Source organism: Dipodomys merriami, unplaced genomic scaffold (genome assembly GCF_024711535.1).
Source record: "Dipodomys merriami isolate MVZ:Mamm:240054 unplaced genomic scaffold, mDipMer1.0.p SCAF_1106, whole genome shotgun sequence".
Taxonomy (NCBI): Eukaryota; Metazoa; Chordata; class Mammalia; order Rodentia; family Heteromyidae; genus Dipodomys; species Dipodomys merriami.
The window spans coordinates 2,010-21,597 of record NW_027202390.1 but is presented as its reverse complement, the minus strand read 5'-3'; the positions used below and the strand labels follow the sequence as shown (position 1 = coordinate 21,597).

Sequence of the window (19,588 nt, the reverse complement as noted above, 5' to 3'; positions counted from 1 at the left end):
TTCTCTCTGTCATCTGGGACCTCTTGTAGAGGTCAACATTGAGAGGTATGACACATATTGGTTAAGTGTCTGTGGCTCTTGGTCTTTGTATGTATGCGGATAGTTCTATCTGTGTCCTGCATACACCTGTTTACTTCTTTTCTCAGAATGGGAGAACAAGGCCTTAGGTTGTCATATCCAAAAAAATATTCTCCCCCAGGCTTACAGAATTCCTCAGAGGAAGATGCACTGATGTACTCTCTCTCCTATTCTTTGCCATCAGCACCTCTAATGTTAAGTCTTCCCATACCAAAAGTGGTTACTTGTACTAGTCTGAGGTGGTACAATGTGGTATGTTACCCTTATTACCTTTGAGAAAGGAACATGGAGGAGATGGTGGGCAAGCCCTATTTCTAGTATATGTTCCCTTTACAACTAGTGACCTATATAACTAGAAACAGCAAAATCCATCCTTTTCAGAAAAAAAGGGGTTCATTACTTCATTAGAGGCAGTAATTTTCACACACAAGCACATCTGGGATGAGTGTCAGCAAATTTTACATGCACTTTTCACCTGGTAGAAAAGGGAGTGAATCCTTCTTGGTGACTTGAAGGTGGTCCTTCGACCAGAGAGTAGCCCCACTATTGATACAGAAAGTCTTTCCATAGACTTACCCAAGCTTAGACTAACAGCAATTGAGGTATGGAGGTGCTTACCTATAATTACCAGGTTCTGTTAGCAGGGATACCGCAGTGGCTAAAAAGCCAAATCATCAATCTAAGGTGGGTGAGATGGTACAGTTCCCCAGTGAGTACCCTAATGCTTTTCTGAAACTTCTCCCAGAAGCCTATAGGACATATAGGCCTATAGATCTTGAAGCCCTGGAGAATGAAAGAGCCCTAAATATGGCATTTGTTACCCAGACAGCCCCAAATATTAGAATAAAACTTCAAAAGTCAGAAGGTTTTGAGGGAAAAAGTTTATTCTAATTTGGAAGTAGTCGCCCAGAGGGTGTTTGTTAACAGAGATACCCGGGAAAAAGAGTCTAAGAAGAGGGTTTGAGTTTTGGTAGGAGCACCAGAATAGGGATCAAGAAACTCTTGGCAAAGACAGTACAATTCATTTCCAAATGGCAATAGGGAACCTCTAAGAATACATCAGTGTGCTTATTGCAAACAAAATGGACATTGGGAAAAGGAATGTCCAAGGAGGAGAAAGATAGAAAATGACAGGTTAATTAATCACATTAACCACCTGGAAAATGTCTTCATATCTCTGGAGAAACATGCAAAGGAGCTTGGGGCTCTGAATTCCAACTATGTTCAATTTAAAAACAGCCCTCGCCGGGCACTGGTGGCTCACGCCTGTAATCCTAGCTACTCAGGAGGCTGAGATCTGAGGATCACGGTTCAAAGCCAGCCTGGGCAGGAGAGACCGTGAGACTCCTATCTCCAATAAACCACCAGAAAACCAGAAGTGGTGCTGTAGCTCAAGTGGTAGAGCGCTCGCCTTGAGCTGAAGAGCTGAGGGACAGCGCCCAGGCCCAGAGTTCAAGCCCCACGACCGACAAAATAAATAAATAAATAAAAAGCAGCCCTCTGAACTTCAGAAATATGGCAAAGAAAAAATTCCACCCTTCTATCTCAAAACATAGTCTTATAAAAGACTGTGTCTCCAATATGTGCCAGTCAAAACCCACCAAGAGATTAAAAGCACATTGGAGAAAACAGAGAGAATTATTTGACATGAAGAAAAGATTTGAAGATATAAATTAGGAACTTGTGAGAGTCAAAAATGAGAAGAAAATCCTCAAAAGGAACCTAGAAAACACTCAAAATCAAATGAAATACAAGTACATTAGCCTGGGTGAGCATGAGGCAAATTAGGGGACCACAGGTCAGAGGCAAACAGAAGCACAGGACAGCAATTTTGCCATCCTTGCTAACCACAAGTGAGGCCAAGAAGAGATCCTTATGCTGCATTAAGAAATCATTGCCATGCAAAAGGAGCTGAACCTCATATAAGAATGTATTTGGCTGAAGTACATGTCAATTATTAGCTTTGAAGTGTGTCACCAGAAATTCAAAGCAAAAGAGAAAGAAGGAAAGGGTAGTTAGCAGAGAAGATGGGGAAGTGCTGTGTCATAGAAGATGAGGCCAAGAAAAGTGAAAAGGAAAATATCAGGCCCAAGTTCTCAATTATTAACTAATGCCCTAGGAATAAATTGGCAGTTACATTCCATTTATAAGCCTCAGAGTTTAAGCACTAAAAAGAATGAATATGACCTTAAAGAAAACTTTAACTAAATTAAAGTACAGAAACGCAATGTCTAGGTAAGCCTCCTCCACTTCACTCTCCTTTGAGCAAGATGTAGCCCTTAAGTTAATGGATTCAATCCCTTGAAATACTTTAGTGTAGAACACCCTCTTGGGTTCCTAAAATTAGGAAGGCTATATTAACAGAAATGTCTAAATACAAACTGCAGGTTTTACAACGTATTCTTTTATGTACCTCTCCTTTAGTAACTAAGGCCCAACGGCTGGATAAGAAAAAGTCCAACTGAAGGGGAGGGACCAAGAAAGTGATGGAACAGCAGGGAAACACCACAGCTCTCTCCAACCAAATACTGAGTTTGGATTTCAATGCTCTGTTTCTCCAAGTGACCCACAAAAAAGGCAATTACTCAGAGAGACAAAGGAAGTGCAAAAAGAAAAGGGAAAAACCTACAGAGACAGTAAAGTGGGAAGACCCTTCCCCCACCCTTTGTTGGTGATGGCGCTCCATGTTGCGCAGCTTAAGTGATGGGGTTTTGTGCCAAGTTGCTTAAGTGCCCCGGGACTGGACCCTATGAGGACCACACACCCACAAGCATCCCAAGTCTCCCAGGAGACTCCCAAGAGCTGGGCCAACCCAGAATATACAAACAGAAATCTCAGAAGGCAGAGCTGGAACAAAGACTCCCCTCACCCTCCCTGGTACAGCGCCTCTGCCTGGCTGGTACAAGTAGCCCATCCCAGTCAGGAGCAGTAGCAGCTGTCAACAGTGGCAAATGACCCTAGTCTTTCAGGGTGGCACCTCTGTCCTGCTGGTGTAAATAGCCTAGCCTAACCTGGAACAGCAGCAGCAGCTGGCAGTGCTGGCAAAACACCCAGAATTGGGGCACAATGCCTCTTGGAACTTGCCCAGACCAGCCTGGGGCGGCAGCGGAGGCTGAGGTGGGGACAGCTACAGTGAACAAGTCCAGACCTGTGGTAGTTTGTGCCTCTCCATACTGGCCTGCATAAGTGGCCCAGCCTAACCTGAGACAACAGCAGTGGTTAACACCTGACTTGTAGTGGGGTGCCTGGCTTGCATAAGTGGCCCAACTGATCCTGGGGCAGTGGCAGCAGCTGGGGTAGTGGCAACAGCTGTGGCAACAGCAGTGGGATCAAGAGTGGCAGCAAACAACTCTGGAAAGGTAGTGGGTGTGGCACCTCTCCATACTGGTTTGCATAAGCAGCCCATGGTGGCAAAGGTGGTGAACAACCCTAGACCTGAAGCAGGGTGTGGTGCTGAGCAACCCCAGAAGAGAATCCCTGGGCTGGCTTTGAACTTGAATACACAGATCTGAGCCTCCTGAGTAGCTAGAATTAAAGGTATTCACACCAGTACGGTCTTCCTCTTGCAACCCCCCTAACTTTTTCTAAAATAGATAATTTCTTAGTTCAAACATGGAATTTAAGCAAATACAAGAGGATCAACATAATACTCTGTATTCTATCTGAGCATAGTGGAATCTCCCAGACTTTCCTGCCTGGGCTGGATTTGAAACGTGATCCTCACATCTCAGCCTCCTGAGGAGCTAGGAGGACAGGTGTGAGCCACCTGTGCCTGGATGATCTGGCCTTACACCACAGTGGACTAGGAGCCCCTGAAATCTTTTCTTTAATTTTCCTGTGCTAGTTTTGGGGCTTGAACTCAGGGTCTGGGCTCTGGTCTCTAAAATTTTTCCTTCAAGGTTACCACTTTACCATTTGTGCCACAGCTCCATTTCTAGATTTTGGTAGTTAATTGCCAAGAAGTGTCTCATTAACGTCCTCTCCTGAGCTCGCTTGACCCTCGATCTATATCTCAGTCTCCTGAGTAGCTAGGATTTACAGGGGTTGAGCGACTGGTGGAATTGGGCTAGAAGCTTTTCTAAAGCAGGAGTTTTTCCCTGTGTTTGCCCTGACTCCTCCATTCAAAGGAGGCCTGAGGGTCAGGAGTTGTGAAAACAGGTTTCCAGCCACAGGAAATGGCTTTGGGTCCTTGGTGAAAAGAAAAGCTAATCGTCCCCCAGTGCGCTATTCTGGGACCCCACCCTCTGCCCTGTGACTCAAGTCAACTTTGACCCAGACTTGAATATCCTGCCAGACTTTTCTGAAGCCATAACACCTTCATACCATTCACACCACCTGTGCTACAGCACACCTCAGGACCTTTGCCCATGCTATACTTTCTGCCTGAGGCTCTCTGTCCTGTACCCACATATTAGAAATACTGTGAAATTTTGGCACTGGGTATATCACATCCTGGAGAAAGTCTTTCCTTCCCTTCTCCATCTTTTTTTTTTTAATATTGAGTTGCTAGACATGGAATTTGTGCAGGCTGACTGGCAAATGCTCTATATTGGTGTATGTGTGTGTGTGTGTGTGTGTGTGTGTGTGTGTGTGTGTGTGTGTGTGCCAATCCTGGGGTTTTAATTCAGGGCCTGGATGCTATCCTATCCCTGAGGTTTTGTGCTCCAGGCTAGCACTGTACTACCTGAACAACAGCTCTTCTTCTGGCTTTTTGGGTGTTTAATTGGAGAAAAGTTTCTTAAATTGACTTTTCCGCTTGCAATTAGGATCCTTCCTCCTGAGTAGCTTACAGGGGTGAGCCACCAGCACTGCCCTCTACCCTACCTCTTACCTATAACCTCGGCCCTCCTCTGAGTCCGAGAAGAATATGTCTCACCAGGATCAATTTTTTTTGCCCAGTCTTGGTGAGTGAACTCAAATCTCATACTTGGGAGAGACTCTAAACATGTGAAGACTGTGACAAATGTTTCCATTTAATTATATATCATGTTTCAACACTTAATATAATGTTAATGAAAAATGAGTCAATGTCCTAAATTTTTGTGTATAATTTTATAATAGATGTGCAAAATATAATGTGTATAATAATACTAAATACAACAATCAATAAATGAATCAAAGAAAAATACAATACAAAATCAATAATAAAATTATAATCTGAAATTAACATACATATATAAGTATATATCATGTATTACACATGTATAGAAATATTTATTCCATTGCAGGGCCATCATTCAGGCCCTGGGAACTCTATCCTGAATTTGTTTTCCTCAAGGACAATGAGCTTCACATTCACCCATGGTACAAAAGAGTTACCTGGATGGTGAGCTCAAAAACTAGCAATGACAGAAATACTGGCCCCAGTTCCAAGACAGTGACTTAATTTTTTTAATGGAAGCAGTTATGATTATTCAGTTCCATACTGAGCATTAAAAAATAGTGTAGAGTTTTGTACAGCTATTCAAACATCCTGCCCTTACTTCCAAAGTGCTTCTCTGAGAACTACATTGTTTCTCCTTTTTTGTATGTTTTTTATTGTAAAAATGTTCTACAGAGGGGTTACAGTTCCAGGAGCAAGGTAATGAATACATTTCCTAATGAGCATTGTTTACTCCTCCTGTGTTTTTCCCCTATCATCCCTTCCCTCCCATCTCCACAACTACATCCCCCTGCTGAGGTCAGTGACTTAGTTTTTCATTTTTGGTTGGCACAAGGCTTGAACTCAAGTAATGGCAACTCTTTGCTCACATTTCTACAGATTTACCAAGACCCTGAGTTCAAATCCCAGGCTTTAAATTAAAACTTGCAGAAATTCCAAACTAGGGAGCTTTATTTTTTTTTAATTGTATTTTATTTTATTTGAGAACATACTGTACAGAGGGGCTACAATTACATGGGCAGGATAATGCATACATTTCTTACCAAGCATTGCAGTCTCCTCCTTTGTTTACCCTTCACTTCCCTTCCCAGCCTCCCCCCTCCCTCACCCAATTTTACCCCCCTCCCCCCACCCAATTATACCCCCCTCCCCCCCCACACCGACATTGTAAAGCTGGTTTTGACATGACATTTTGTACTTCTCATTGTTGCAACAGGTCCACCTGAATCCTTAAACGACTTGTTTGTCCCCATCTCCTCCACATGTTATACTGACATCAAATATAGTGAAAGCGGGGGTTACACTATGGGGGAGGGACATACAAAGCAACAAAGAAATAATCTTATAAATGCGTTAGAAACACATGCATGAAAGAAACGAAAACATTAAAATACATATTTAAGGGTTCATTTTCCTAACATCACATTATCTGACCTTTTCCGCTTGACTCATACCTATACTAGATATTGCAAATAAGGGAAACCCTGGGACCTATGCTTCTTTGGGCCTGTCTTACTTCACTTAATATTAGTTAAATAATTATACATATATATACATATGTATATATATACATGTATATATATATATATATATATATATATATATATATATATATATATATATATATATGTATGTATGTTGATTTTGGCCAAGCATGGGGCTTGAACCCAGGTCGTGGAAATTCTACTTCAGCTTGGATATGCCTTAGCTGGGGTACAGTATCTGGACCCATAGCCGATCCTGGGCCAAGAGGGCTTTCAGGAAGAAAAAATCGTTGGAAAGCACAAAAAGTGGTGAGCTGCAGAGAGCTGGGGTTTTACGATTTTTTTTCTTTGAACAGTGACCATCCTGGGTCTGAATGACAAAGCTGCAAAGTGGACCTGACCTGCCATTGCTGGTGGCTGGCAGGCTATCAATGAAGCCATAGGCCAACCTGTCAACATAGTCCCTGGGTGAAATCGTAGTTCTGACATCAATCACAGGAGATCACAAGAGACTCATTCTTATGCATAGGAATACTGATTGAAAGAGAAGTTTATTCATCGGTCTACTGTAAAGTTGGATGCAATAATCCTAGAATGCTGATTGAGCTTAATTAATAGTTTATTAAGCATGAAAAGAGCAATATTCCTTCAATTGCGGTTTAATAAATACCTAAGAGTTGGTAGGAACATAGTGGGTGTCATTCTATCATACATAGACGGCTATGGAACTCTTTACAAATATGTATATTTATTTGTATACCTCCGTCTGCCTATCCATGTATCCCTGTTTTGGCTAAACCTGGGGGTCGATCTCAGATCCTAGGAACCACTTGACATCTTCATTGGCTAGAGGCTGCCATGCTCAAACTCACCCAATCATGAATTGGGCCTGCTAGGCACTAAGTTCAGATCCTGGCACTGCCAGGCATAATTGAGAACACATCTAACATCTAGATCTTATGTGACATCTAGATCTTATGTAAACAATGTAATAAATGCTATAGGTGTCATCAGAGTCAATAAAATAAATTCTAAATAAATGAATGACACAAGAAATAAAATAAATAACCACACCAAACACAATATGGACTGATCATCTGTAAGGAAGTATAAATACTATCTTTGAAATATACATAAGGAGGGCTGGGAAGGTGGCTCAGTGCTAGAGCTCCTGCCTTGCATGCATGAGACCCTGGGCTCAATTCCTCAGCACCACATAAGCAGAAAAAAAAAACCCGGCAGTGGCGCTGTGGCTCAAGTGATAGAGCACTAACCTTGAGATGATGAACTGAGGGACAGCGCCCAAGCCCAGAGTTTAGGCCCAAAAGTGGCCCCCCAAAAAATTATATACAGAGAATCTTTTCTATGACTGAGGCTTGAATTCAGTCCCCCTATGCGGAGGGAATGGCGGGAGATCTTGAGGTACTAGTTTCTGGCCTGGGAAGAGTCATGGAATGTGATTGATCTCATCCTTGAATGAGTAGTTTGTGCATGATGCAAGTAGGAAATGATAGGCAAGACTCATGGAGTATCGATTATTTGTAAAGAAGTTGATGAAGCATGACAATAATCATCACAGTCATGAAATGGAGGCATCAGTAAAGATCCAAGAATCTGTATTCACACAGATTGGATTCCACCACAGGTTACCATCTCTCCTACTCTATACATGCATACTACCTTCAGCTTATGAATGGATGACTGCTGTGCTCACCGCTCTCCCCTGGGAGGGGGGCTCAATCGCAGGTTCCAAAGGCTGGTGTGCTCATGTGGACAAATTCACCACTTGGTCCTGCTAGGCACCGAGTTCAGATTCCCTGCCCTGCCAAAATATTGATCTTGATGTCAGAAGTCAATCATTGCACCTGTTTTCTTTCTGTGCATGTCCTGGATCTCAGCTAGGATGGACAATGCTTGAGCCACCCTGTGGCCATAGGAATAAGTTGTTATCCATGTCAGCCCAGTTATTCCTGTCATCATATACTCAAGAAAATACACAATACACCCATGAATAGCATACAAAATAAAGAGAATAACTACACTCAATGAACGATGCAGTCCACACATGGATGTGAATATACATCCCATGTTTCAATGATCATTGAGGACTATTTTGGCCTCCCTGGGGCTCGATCTCAGTTCCTGGGAACGGCCCAGCTCCTTAGTGGCTCACAGTCTGGTGTGATCACGTGGACCCATTGGGCAGTTTGGCCTCCTAGGCCAAAAGTTTGAGTCCCAGCACTGCCAAAAATTCACCCTGATGTAAGAAACCAGTCGTTGCACTTGTTTTCCTGTACTGGGCAAGTTCTGGGGCTCAGCTAGGAAGGAGAATGTATATGCAACTCTATACTCATGGGAATAGGTTGTCATCCAGTTCACCACAGTTATATTTGTCATCCTATACTCAAGGAAATACACAATACATCAATGAATAAGACACAAAACAAAGAGAATGACTACACCAAACGCAAGATGCCACCCACCCATGTTTGGAAATATAGATCCTCTATTTAATTATGAATTTATGACTATATTGGCCCCCACCAGAGCTCCATCTCAGGTCCCAGGAATGGCCTACTTCCTTAGTGGCTCAAAGCCTGGTGTGCTCACCATGACCCATTCACCAATTGGGCCTGCTAGGTTTGAGTTCAAATTCCTGCACTACCAAACTATTTATTCTGATGTGAGAAGCCTAAGGTGGCACAGGTTTTCCTGTCCTGTGAATGTCCTGGGTCTCATTGAGGATGGAGAATGCTATATTGGTAACTCTTAGCCATGGGAATAGGTTGTCATCCATGTCAGCACAGTTATATCTGTCACCCCATACGCAATAAAATACACAATACATCCATGAAAAAGACACAAAATAGAAAGAATAACTACACTGAATGCAAGATGCATACCACACCTGTAAGTAAAGAAAAATCTTATGTTTTAAAAAGGTGGGCTTGTTATTTTGTCCAGTGCTGGGGCTTCAAATCAGGCCCTGCACCAGGCCTGATATTCTATTCTTCAAAGATGGTGAGCTTCCCCTTCTTCCACAGTGCAACAGAATTATCCAGACCTGAGCTGAAAATCCCAGCACTGACAAAAGATTCATATTGATGTCAGAAACTAAAAATCCCAGCACTGACAAAAGATTCATACTGATGTCAGAAGCCAGTCGTTGTGACTTTTATCCTCTCCTGTGAAAGTCCTGGGTCACAAATATGATGGAGAATGCATGGACAACACTGTCACCTTGGTAATGGGTTCTCATCCATGTCAGCACTGTCATAGCAGTCACCATACTTATTAAAATACACAATACCTCCATGAATTAGAGACAAAATAAGGAGAATAATTGCACTGAACCCAAGATGCTAACCAAACATATATGTCAATATAGATCCTTTGTTAAATTATGAATTTCTGACTATAGTGGACCACCCTTGGAATCAATGTCATATTCTGGGATTGGCCACACTCCTTAGTTGCTCACAGGTTCATATGATTACCTTGACTGATTGGCCAATTTCTTTTGCTCTGCCCTGAGTTCAGATACCAGCACTATCAACAAGTGGTTCGTGGAGTAAGAAGGAGAGTGTGAAACTTTTTTTCCTTTACTCTGAGAATCCTGGGGGTAAGGCATGAGAGAGAACATTTCTACAAATCTAGATGTTCTGTGATAGGTTGTCATCAATGTAATAAACACATTGAGTACATAAATGAATAAAACAGAAGATACTAGGAACAACCCCACCAAACATGTATGGACTAAACATCTATAGGTAAGTATAAATCCTAATTTAACAATATATAGAAATAGTATGATTTCCAGGTCTGGGTCGTGAATTCAGGACTAGTGAACAGACCTGACTTTTTTATTTTCATGTAAGGTGATCTTCCCCTTTATGCACATTGCTGCAGATTTACCCAGAGCCTGAGTTACAATCCAAAGCCTGTAAGAATAAACTGTGTGAATTGCAAGCCAGGGAGTTAATTTTTTTCTCAGCATGGGTCTTGAACTCAGGTCGTGGCAACACTGCCTCAGCTTTGATCACACTAGGATGGGGTGCAGCCACTGGACACACAGGTGCTTCTGGGATTCTACACCCCCACGTTTTGCAAGGAAAACAATGCACAGAAAAATGTGGCCTTTTATGTTTTCTTCCTTTGCACAGTGACCCTTCTGGGTCTGAATGACACTGTTGCAAAGGGTACTTCACCTTGCATTTCTGAAGGCTGGCAGACATTCAAAGAAGCCATAGGCCCACGTGGCAACATAGGCCCTCATTTCAAATCCCCATACTGACACCAACCAATGGCAGGAAGTACTAAGAAACTGGTTCCCATCCAAAGGCATAACACTGGAATTTTCTCAATGTCACAGTTGAATGAGTTGATCGTGAATGATGATCCTATAAAATTAACAGCATCATTTCAGAAGGCTGATTGATTTTATTTAATATTTATGAAGCATTAAAAGAATATTATTACTTACAGGAACACAATAATTTCAGGACACTGAGTGCTTTCATTAATATTTTAAGGATGAAAACAATAACATTAATTACATGGATGCATAATAAATACCCAGGAATTGGTAGGAATATAGTCTATATAACTGAATAATGTATAAACATCTCTGGCACTCTATAAACACACACACACACACACACACACACACACACACACATATGGCATCTACATGTCAATCTGTTCTTCTTTGGTTAACCCCAGGGGTTCTCAGGTCCTTGGAACAACCTGCACCTCAATTTCCCCCAGGATGGCATGTTTGCACTCACCCATTCATGAATTTGGCCTTGTAGGCCATGAGTTCAGATGTCAGTACTCCCAAACAATGAATTGTGGAGTAAGAGGATGATGGTGACACATGGGTTCCTTTACTGTGCATCTTCTGTGTGTCAGGTATGAAGTGGAATACATCTGTAGACCTATATCCTATGTAGTCAATGTTTTATGTGCTATAATAGTCAATACAATAAATGGTCAATACATGAATAAAACAAAAAATAAAATAACTACTCTGAATGCAATACGGAGTCAACATATGTATAAGAATATAAAACATATATGTAAATTGTACATGAATAGGGTGTTTTCTACTGCTGGTGATCGTTTTCAAGCCTAAGGAACAAACTTGAATTTTTTGACTTTAAGGAAGCAAGCTTCCTCTTCCCACACAGTGCAACAGAGGTACCCAGACTATGAGTTCCAATCCCAGTCCTGGTAGAAAAAACTCACCTTTATAGTATTTGAGGCCCAATTCTTAGGTATTTCATTATGCCTCCATTTGATGACTGTGATTGATTAAATGCTTAATAAACTATTAACTAAAATCAATCAGTGTCGTGTAATATAATTGTGTATAATTTTATCCTAGAATCATTCAAGAACTGTTCGTTCAATCATGACTTACATCACATTACAATGGTAATCATATGGATAGGAACAAGTTTCTTAGGATCTCCTACCATTTGGAGGTGGCACGACCAGGATTTGAATTGTGGGCTCCAGCTCCCACCACTTCAACCCGAGGATCGGGAACTCACCAGTCTGCCCAAGAACATCAACAAGGCCAATGATTAGGCAGGCACCAGTGGATCTCAGCAGTCCTTGTTGATACTTACAAGGCTGTGAATAGAGGATCATGGTCAAAGTCACCCTAAGCAGGAAAATCCTTGAGACCCCTGTCCAACTTCAGTGCCAACAAAGCCAGAAACCTTGTGGCTCTAGTGTAGAGGACCAGCCTTGAGCAAAAGCAGCTCATGAACTGTGCCCAGATCCTAAGTTCAAAGTCTGGGACTGGCAAAAAACAGAACTATACAGCAATCTGTGTAGCCATCCAGTTAAAGCAGGTCACCCTATTCTCTCCAACTGAATTGGACAGAATTTCCTGGGAAAAAGGCTGGGAGAACCACTGTCATCTTGACTCCGCCCATGCTGCTTGCTTCACAGGATTCTGGCCACACCCCCATTCTTTCATGCTTCTTTCTGACCAATGGGATACAAGAATGGTGGCCATGCCCACATTCCATGCTGCCAGGTAGCACTGGGATTCCCTCTGTTAGTTTACACCACTACCAGCAGTTCAGGAAGGTAGAAGGGGCTGAGTCCTGAGGAAGAAACTCGAGGTGACTTTGGAGTATAGTAGAAAATTGATGCTCCCACCCCACCTGACCCCTCCCCTCCCTTCACGCAGTGCCAGGTTTCAAACCTCAATCAATGTGTAGCTGCCAGCCGGCCTAAATCCCAGACCTGGTCCCTGCCCCTAGTCTTCTGCTCTGGGCCCATGTGTCCACAATGCTGGCGCCATCGCTGCTGCCCCAATTGGAGCAGCTGCCAACAGCTTCTCCCTGCAGCACAGGTGAGTTTCTGTCCCAACAACAACCTACCCTGGGTCAAACACCCCTCTGGGGGCACCATGATCCCCCTGCTTGTTTCCTCTCCATGGCGCTGATGAGCCACCTTTCTGTCTTGAGGATTTCTGAGATAGAAACTACAAATATGCTCAGGCTGGGCTGGATCCCGGTCCTCCTGTGAAAGGTATGCTCCACCAGGCCTGGTCCTCTGTAATTGGGATTATAGACATGTGTCATGCTCAGTCATCGTTTAACATGGATTATCCTAAACTCAGTCCATAGCAGCGGATTCTTGACCACACGTGAAGCTCTTGGTGGGGCCTCAACCATTGGACCTCAGTCTCCTCACAGGACAGTTGTGAGGAAACAAGGGATTTATACAGAGCGATCTCTGGAAAAGAGAGGGAATGGCCTTCAGATAAGGTTTTGGCAATTCTGTGAGCATATGACAGGAAGATACCAGAAAGGGCTCAGGTGGGGCCTGTTATTAATAGTGCAACAGGTGTGGGATTATGAACCGAAACATGGCTCTCTTTCATTACTACCCTATCCCAATAAGGAAGGGGATCCTTCACTTTATTCAGTTTTGCAGCTGGGGAATCCGAGGCAAAGAGAAGCCAGATGACCTACTTATGACCTCAAGTTCACAGGAAGCTCGGCCTGACTTCTCTACCATGCTCCCTAGGACAATGGGTGCTATTCAGTCCACTTCTTGTGGTGGGAAGTCCACTTCTTTCAATCGTGGTTCTTGAACTCTAAGATTGGGCATTGTTCCCGAGCTCCTCAGCTCAAGGCTAGCGCTTTATCACTTGATCCCACAGTGCCACTTCCAGTTTTCTGGTGGTTCTTTGGAGATAAGATTCTCAAACACGTTCCTCCAGGGCTGTCTATGAACCATGATCCTCATATCTTAGCCTCCAGTGTAGTTAGGATTAGAGTTTTATGCCACTGGCACCTGATTCAAGTGTAATTCTGATTTTCTCTCTCTCTCTCCCTCTCTCCTTTTCTCCCTCTCTCCCTATCTCCCACTCTTCCTCCCTCCCTCCCTCCCTCCCTCCCTCTCTCTCTCTCTCTCTCTCTCTCTCTCTCTCTCTCTCTCTTTCTCTCTCTCTCTCTCTCTCTCTCTCTCTCTCTCTCTCTCTCTCTCTCTCTCTCTCTCTCTCTCTCTCTCTCTCTCTCTCTCTCTCTCTCTCTCTCTTCTCTCTCTCACTGTAGCTCTCAGGAACGGGTAGAATGGGTGCTGTAGGAGGTGGGCCAACGTCCCCAGGTAGCTGGAACCCAAGATGGCCCACTCATTCTGGAGTTGGGCTGTGGGTAGGGAGCTGTCTCGTTCAGCATGTTGATACATCTCCATGAGATCAGCCCTCTGAGCCCTTGCAAGACTGTCAGGGTTATTCATTTTCCATCTAGCCTTACTGGATTTATTATATTGTATTCTTTTCTACATTATTTTCTAGCACCTGGCCAATATTATGGTACATAGTTACTGAATGAAAATGTAAACTTAAGAAAATCATTTAGGGATCTGGGAATGTGGCTTCATGATATGATGATTGCCTTGCATGCATGAAACCCTGAATTCAATTCCTCAGTACCACATAAACAGAAAAACACTGGAAATGGTGCTGTGCCTCAAGTGGTACAGTGATTGCCTTGAGCAAAAAAGCAAAAAAAAAAAAAAAACCAAAGCAAAAAACATTTAATTAGTAAATGAAAAATAAAGAACCCATACTTGGAATATGTAATTGCTCCTGCCATACTGACACCTGACAATAGTCCATAATTCATGTACTTTTTCTTATATTAGGATATTGTGTTGAAAAAAAGTTTTGTTCATTAGGTCAGAGCAATTAATGTCTTGAATGTGCTTAGATGTCAGGTGAAGATTAATTCTGGAAATTCAAAGATTCCAGGTTTTTGAATGGCCTCTGCTAATCACAATGAGAAGGGTAGTGTAAGTGAGATTTGGAAATCTTTTTGGTTATTCATGGCACCACAACGGCAGAGGCAAATTAACAGTTGTGACAGAAGAGAAGGAATAACTCCAGAATTAATGACTAAATGATAGTTACTAACGTATACCAGAAACGTTATAGAGAACCATTTTTGGTTATTGAACAAATAGTTATCAACTAGTCTTATTCCGCATTACCTTTAGCATTCTAAATCTCTTAGGCTACTTCTTAATCTCTGTGTAATACATGTATCTCCTTCTGTGCTGTTTTTTCTTACCTTAAATTCTTTGCTTTCTAAAAATCTCAGTCTTTCTATATTTCTCTATGAACATTTCCTGATACTAAATACACCTACACAGACTGCAGAGAATGCTAACTAAGGGTCCCATAGCTCATGAGTCATTAATGAAACAACATGGAAAAGGAGGACATATTTATTGTTACCTCAAATTTTCTGAAAAGCTGCAATGCCATCATTTGATTCAAATTTCTGTTATTTGTCTACATAGTGTCATTCAGTGCACATAAATGCAAATATGAGCTGGGTGCTGGTGGATCACGCCTGGAATCCTAGCTATTCAGGAAACCAGAGAATTGTGGTTCAAAGACAGCCTGGTCAGGAATGTCCATGAGACACTTATCCTCAATTAACCACCTGAAACCCGGAAGTGGTGCTGTAGCTTAAGCGGTAGAGCACTCAATTTGAGCTGAAGAGCTGTGCGAGTGTGCCCAGGATCAGAGTTCAAGCCCCACAACCAACAAAAAGTGCAAATATTACCTTAAGTTTCCCCAAAAGGAAGGACAAGATCAATAATCTTCCCAAGCAGAAAAAATAATTTCAAAAGGATTCAGTGCACCTACTTTTGCTGAGTTATTTAAGTTATGGCTTCTTTGCTAGACATATTCTCTTCCTTTAAAAATTGTCAAATACTAGCTTTACAATAAACTTCATCTAATATTTTTTGTTTCAAAAGAGAAGTCTATACAGTTGATGTCACTTAGCTTTCTTACTATCTTAATTCAAAGCCAAACCAGGCAGGAGAGTATGTCAAACTCTTATCGCAAATTGAACACCAAAAAACCAGAAGTGGAGTTTTGGCTCAAACAGTAGATTTCTAGCTTTGGGGGCAGGTGGGCAGGAAAGACAACTGTTCAGGGACAGGATTCAGCCTCTGGGTTCAAGGCTCAGGACTAGCACAAACTAAACAAACAAGCAAATAAAAATCCCAGATTTATCTTTGGGGCCCTACTTAAAGGTGAACTGGTCAGAGTAGAGGCTTCTTTTTCTGATCATATTGACTGGATCCTGCTTTTTTGGAATCCTTGTTGCTCTGGAGAACTCAGAACCAGACCAAAGGAATTGATAACTGACTTCTGCATCGAGAATCATCTCAGGGGAGAAATATCCATCTATAAGACACTTTAAAACCTCTAGGTCTTTGTTACTTTGCAGGAGAACACTTTTAAAACAATGTTATTTCCTTTTGTTTTATACTGGCCTTCAAATGGTACATTATTTCTTTTTGTAACACTATGAACTAGAAGTTTACAGAAAAAAATTATATGAGTAAAGAACACACTCAAAAAGCCAGGGACAGAGTTTCCTTCAAGACTTGGGATACTTTTTTGTACAGTAAAAAGGAAAGCACAAGGTAACTTGAACTTTGTTTTTCCTCTATGTTCCATTCCTCTCCTGGGGTCAGTTTCCACATCCAGTAACAGTTACTTCCAGTAACAATCGATGGTGCTGCTTGAGGTATACTGAATGTTTTCTGGCTTCACTGCAAGAAGACTAGAACACCTATGGACCTGAGGTAAAACGTATTTCAGAGAAAATTTAGTAAAGAGAAAATATGAAATTTATATTGCTTATAAATATATTATACATGAGTACATTGAGTTCAAACTTTGTAAGTTCTCTGTAAGTTAAGGCGAATTTTAAATAGGAAGAAGGTTTTCAGAACATTCTTTTTGTGACTGTACGTGCTGTTCATTATTTCCCAAGTATGCATGAGCTAACAGTAGGGAAACAATAGCAATAATAGGAGAAAGAGAAGTTCTGTGTTTAAGTATAAGGGTTCCATACAGTATAGAAGACTACAAATAAGCAACATTGAAACAATAAAGCCAAATCCAGTATGTAGATTTATGAGAGTGATATACAGAAAGCAAGACTCCTATGTGGAACATGAAGTATGAGGCCACTCCCATTCTAAATCATGCTTGCTAATCATGCAACTTTGTAGAAAGTACAATGGAAGAATAATTCTGTTTTCAATGCAAGTCAGATATAAAAGCATGGATTTAACTGGAAAAATGTCCATCTTGTGAGAGCAGGGATTATGCTAGCAATAAACTAGTGCCTAAGATCTCATTTCTTTTTTTTCTTTACACACACACACAGACACACAGACACACAGACACAAACACACACACATACACACACACACACACACACACACACACACACACACATATATATATATATATATATATATATATATATTTGTTGGCGGTGATCTTGGGACTTGAACTCTGGGCCTGCGAGCTGTGTCTCTGCTATTGAGCTCAAGCTAATGCTCTACTACTTGATCCACAGTGCCAATTCCAGTTTTCTTTTAGTTAATTTGAGACAAGAGTCTCTGGGAGTTTCCTACCGGGGCTGGCTTTGAACCTCAATCCTCATATCTCACCATGACCCAGCTTACGATCACATTCCTAACAGTGTACACTCAAGATGTGTAATGTGTCTGTTCATCTATCTTTATAAGAATTCTTTAGTTAGGGATGAAAGGTATCTCAGAGGTACAGAGCTTGCCTCGCATGCATGAGGCCCTTGGTTCGATTCCTCAGTACCACTTAAGCAAAAAAGAAAAAAGACAAAATTGGCGCTGTGACTCAAGTGGTAGAGGGCTAGCCGTGAGCTGAATTGCTGAGGGACAGAGCCCAGGACAAGAGTTCAGGCACCATGACCAGACACCCCACCAAAACAACAAAAAAAAAAGAATTCTTGAGTTAAAAATATGGGCTACAGCTTAGACATTACTCTCACAAAAATGTTTGTCGTTTAAAAGTTGATACTCCTGGAGAAATAAAACCTAAGAATGTAAAGGAGTCTGGGAAGTTCTATTGGCATCCAGCCTGGGCAGAACACTCTTTGCAACAGTATATAAAATTAAGCAGTCAAAATCTGGATTGGAAGAATGGCTCAATTGATGGAATATCAGTCATGAGCAAGATTGCTGAATAAAAGCTTGAGGCTTTTGCATATATACATACAGACATACACATACACCCAGAGGCACTTATATATGTACACACAAATACACAAATGAAACAACTCTCAGAATGTGTAGAAAAGTTACAAAACAATAAATATATGTCCTGAACAAGACTAGAATCAAGTGATAATTTTTAATATTTGAAAGTCCTCAAATGAACTTCCTTCAAATAAGTTTGAGAATATTACATTGGTAGGGATCAGAGATAGTAAAAATCAATAATCATTATTAAAGGGATCAGATCCATGGAGGAATGAATCAGAGATCTGGCCGGTGCATTTGAAAATGTTCATATCCTGTATCAAATGTTAGAACATCTTTGAAAATAGTAGATAAAGTCTAAGCAGTCACTCTGGTGTATAATATCACTGGAGAAGTTCAGAATTCGTAGTCTATATCTAGATAAAATAAAAAAAGAAACTATGGCAGGGCAATGTGATACAAGCTTAGAATTCTAGCACTGAGATTAAGACAGGAGATTAGATAATGGAATTTCATAGTGATACCTTCCCTGGACCAAGGTGTATAATTTTGTCTTAATAAAACAAAACAAACAAGAAAGGAATACATAGTTGGACATTTGGGCTAATTTTGTCATTATGTTTTGAGAAGTCAAATTTCCTGTTGAAATGCAACTCATACTTAATCCTCACTTGTGTTTTAAATTCTCTCTTCATTACAGAACATTCCTAGATGCAAAATGACTCATGATTCCCATCCAAAATTTGAAAAAATAAGTTATCATCATTCTGTTGTAACCCAAAGAAATGATGAAGAATTACACAAGCTTAAGCTTGGAAAAATAGCAAAGTTCATCTAATGAAGGATTTTGAAGATCTTGCTAAATTAGAATTTAGATTTAAAATATTTTGGTTTTGTTTGTAATTTTATATTCTATAGGATTCTACAAAATTGTTTTTAAGTAGAGGGTTTAATTGACATTCACAAATGATTTTGCATTCTATGTGCCTAGAATATTCTTTCAAAAACTTAGTAAATAGATAATTCCAACAGTTCATGTATGAAATGATAATGTGAATGTTGTAGACAGAGTTGCCAACAAATTGATGACATTAATTTATAAATTTAGAATAAGAGAAATTTTTGGAATCTTTGGTATAACATGGTATGAAGAGCATAATCGTGTGACATCTTCTTTCTTCTACCTGTATGTAACACAGGAAGCAATTTCCTTAATTATTTGCTACTGTATACACTGAGAAAAATGTTACGTTTGGGGTTTGATTTTATTTTTGTTTTTGTTTTATTGGTTTGTCCTAGGGCTTTTACTCTGGGCCTGGACACTGTCTCTGAGCCTGTTTATGCTCAAGGCTCGTGCCCTACCACTTCAACCTCAGTGCCACTTGCATCTGGGTTTTGCTGAGAAGTTTATTGGAGATAAGAATCTAGGGAATATTCTTGCCTGGGTGGGCTTTCAACTATAATCTTCCAATCTTAGCATCCAGAATTTATATGATAGCTAAAAATTATAAATATAAGTAATATTTGCAAATGTTCTGATCTTAAAAATACCAGTGGGGGG

General features: G+C 41.1%; 1 long non-coding RNA gene across 1 annotated transcript; it reads left to right on the top strand.

Annotated features, from left to right (window-relative positions):
- The first annotated feature begins 12,530 nt into the window (after positions 1–12,530).
- LOC138822496 (uncharacterized) lies at positions 12,531–18,856 on the top strand. Its single transcript, XR_011370502.1, has 3 exons — positions 12,531–12,814; positions 16,468–16,578; positions 18,728–18,856. It is a non-coding gene; the product is annotated as an uncharacterized lncRNA (long non-coding RNA).
- The last annotated feature ends 732 nt before the right edge of the window (positions 18,857–19,588 follow it).